Source organism: Nematolebias whitei, chromosome 17 (genome assembly GCF_014905685.2).
Source record: "Nematolebias whitei isolate Nwh7 chromosome 17, NemWhi1, whole genome shotgun sequence".
NCBI classification, from domain to species: Eukaryota; Metazoa; Chordata; class Actinopteri; order Cyprinodontiformes; family Rivulidae; genus Nematolebias; species Nematolebias whitei.
In genome coordinates this window covers 8193095-8196214 of record NC_056514.1, presented here as the reverse complement: position 1 = coordinate 8196214, position 3120 = coordinate 8193095, and the positions used below count along the sequence as shown (strand labels likewise).

At 39.4% G+C, this 3120-nt stretch overlaps 1 protein-coding gene across 1 annotated transcript in view; it reads right to left on the bottom strand.

The window, feature by feature from the left end:
• The window catches only part of mtr (5-methyltetrahydrofolate-homocysteine methyltransferase), a 103835-nt gene that overhangs the window by 7532 nt on the left and 93183 nt on the right, over nt 1-3120 (bottom strand). The gene's annotated exons all lie outside the window — the stretch shown is intronic.

Genomic DNA, 3120 nt, shown 5'->3' with positions numbered 1-3120 from the left:
TTTTCAGTTTGTGATGACTCATCATCGTTTGTGTGTGAGTTTACCCCCCCTTCGTCCGATGAGGGGTTGTTGGAGGCAGCGACAGCAATGTCTTGGTGCGTTTCACCGACATCTGTAATGTTGTCATTCGCGCCTTCAGATTTAGTAGCGATCAGATCACTACATTGTGCTCCTGGTTGGATTCCCATTTCAGCGTTTTTCAAAGTTTCTACAAACCTTTGTAGTTTCTCTGTCTCCTCCGAGCTCAGAGATGTAGGGCCTTGTTCCTGGGACCTTTGTGATTTTATCGCCTCGGTTCGTTTCGTCCGAGGTGGGGGAGGGTTAGGTACGTCTTTTGGGGGTTCCTTTATGTACTTTCCCTGATTATATGGGTCCTCTCGGATCCCATATCTTTGCGTCCTACGCATGTCCCATATACGATAATCACGTCCATCCTCTGAAAGAGGAGCCTTTTTGTCCCAGCGTGCACCTTCATTACGTGGTTTGTTAGTTTGAAAATACTGCCTTTTCTCGCCTGTTTTAGGAGGAGGTGGCGACGCACGCCTTCCTTCCATTTTTAGGGAGTGGGGTTTAACCTTTATACCAGGAAACACCTCTATGGGCGTCTTAGCATGAGAACATGCCTCGAACACATTCACAGCACACTGTTTAATCTCATTGATGGATTTTCTCTGAAATTTGCCATAACTTGTACTGACATGCGTATGTCAGTGTTGAGATTTTTGCTGAAAACATATTTAAAATTTTCTTCTTCCCCCATTCCGGTTTCATTTCTGTAACCAAAATAAGCTTGGAAGATTCTTTTGTAATAAATCTTTGGATGTTCATTCTTGCCCTGCTTGACCTTGTCAGCGGCTGGGAAACCAGCAGGTCCCGTGCAGGGGTCGTACTCTCTGATCAAAGCCTCACACAGAAGGTTGTAATCCTTTCTTGTTGCATCAGGTAGACGCTCGATGAAGGCGAACACCTCTCTGTCTGAAGTGAGCCTTATCATACTGATCTTATCCTCAACCGTAGCATTAGGATAACCTTTCAATCTGAATTCGAGATCTTTCAGGTATGCTTTTGTTCCAGTTGAACCCATCGGTCCAGGTACAAAGCGTTGTACATATTTTGAGAGTTTTAGCAGAACATCCATTGAAAGAGGAAGTTTCCATGCACTCTGTTGCATGTTTGGTGGAGGAGACCTGTTCAGGTCTGTTCCTACCACTTTAGGTGAGGGTGGATTACGAGCAGGAGGTGCAACAACGTCTTTCTGAGGTGGTTGTGGGTGACCTGGACTCTGTCCACGGTCTTCTCTGAGTTCCAGATAAACTCGCCCCACGTCAGAACTTTTATATGTTGCTTGTTTATCCACTCTGCGGTCTTCCAGATCTTTTTTAAGCACATCTATTTCACCTTTGCAGCGGGAAACTTGTGACATTTTCTCGTCGTGATCCCGTCTTAATGCAAAGTATTCACTGGACAACAGCTCTTTAGCATCCCTGGCTTCAGATAGTGATGCTTTAAGTAACTGTATTTTGCTATTCAGCGAATCAATTTCCGCATTTGCATTTTGCTGTAATTGAAACATCTGTTCATAATGTTTTGTCATGAGGACCTCGTGTTCGCTCTCAAATTGAAGGAAGTGTTCTTCAATTTTCTGAACCACCTCTTTTTCACTGTCTAACCTTATTGCAAGGTAATCAGCTTTCTCAACAACTGTATAGAATGATTCTTTCAGCAAAATTGCAATTTTAGCCAGCTTTTCATAGCTTGACATTGTAACTTCTGTAGAGGTCACACTCTCTGCAACCTCCATCAGATTGTCCACTAACTCTTTTGGGTTCATGCTGTCCACCTGTTTGCCATATGGATGTAAGGATGCTGTTAGCAGTGCTAACGCATATTCTAAACAGCCCTTCATCCCATAAGGATCAAAATCTTTTTCTACCACACCTGTCATGTTCATTCACTGTGTAGCACTTTTTCTGGGTAAAACAATTGCAAGCTTCAGATATTTTACAGGTAAATATATGTATTCAAATGTCATTGAGTTTTCACACTATTTTAAGCTTTGGGTTTACACAAAAGTACTGTTATAAGTCAACTTATTCAAATGTGGGCACCTGTCCAGGTTTTACCCCAATTCATGAATATTTAAGTAAATGCTTCTATGCAGTGTTACTTTTTATGTGCTTATTTCTTAACAGATACTAGATTACCAAGCTTCTCAGTGTATTTTACTCTAAAGCACTGAATTTTTATAAACCTGCAATTTTCTAAAAAGTCTCACAGCACATCAGTTTAAAAAACGCTTTTTAAACTGTTCTGTTCCAGAAATTTGCTATTTTACAGCTACTCATAGAATTCAGAGGTGTACAGAAAAATAAAAATTGATGATGTGTCAGGATTAATCAGTCTTTCTTCAGAAAAACTGTTATTACTCCTGTTCTCCTGCCAATATCTTCTATTTAAAATTAAATAGGAAGATGTAATTGTTTTAGGTGGTAAAATAAGATCAGAAAAGTCTATTTTCCTGATATATTTACACTTATTTAATGATCTAGCAATTAAACGTGCATTATCTTTCCAGCAAATGAGTAAACTTATCAACTCTGTGAATATCTGAACCGTATCTTTTTTTTTAAAGTCTCTAACTTTTATTTTGTACCATTTTATAAGGAATTACCAGTGAATAAAAGCTTTTTGGTAAATGCCTTTCTGCATAAATACCTTAATTACTTTTTAAATGCAAGATAACAGTGATTATTCAGCTTTGAGGAACGTTTATTAACTCAAAAATGCCTTACAGAAAGAAAATACGTTTAATTTCACTCAAAAATAACCTAAAACACAGTGAAACTGTGATCTCAAGTTCCTACAGGAGGGGGCAGTGTTTAGCTTTATACCAGCAGGAGCCTATGACGACTTCCTGTGACGTTCTGTTGACATCCTGTTGTTAGCCGCTTAGCTTAAAATTAGCTTCGGCTAAACTCGGTTAACATCAACATTTCTGAACGGTTTTAAAGCTTAAACGTGGCGTTGTTTCAACAAGCACGACTTCTTTGCATGAACACGAGTTTTTTTTTGGGGACTGAATATAAACGTGCATTGAATTTAATAAAATGTAACGTGAGA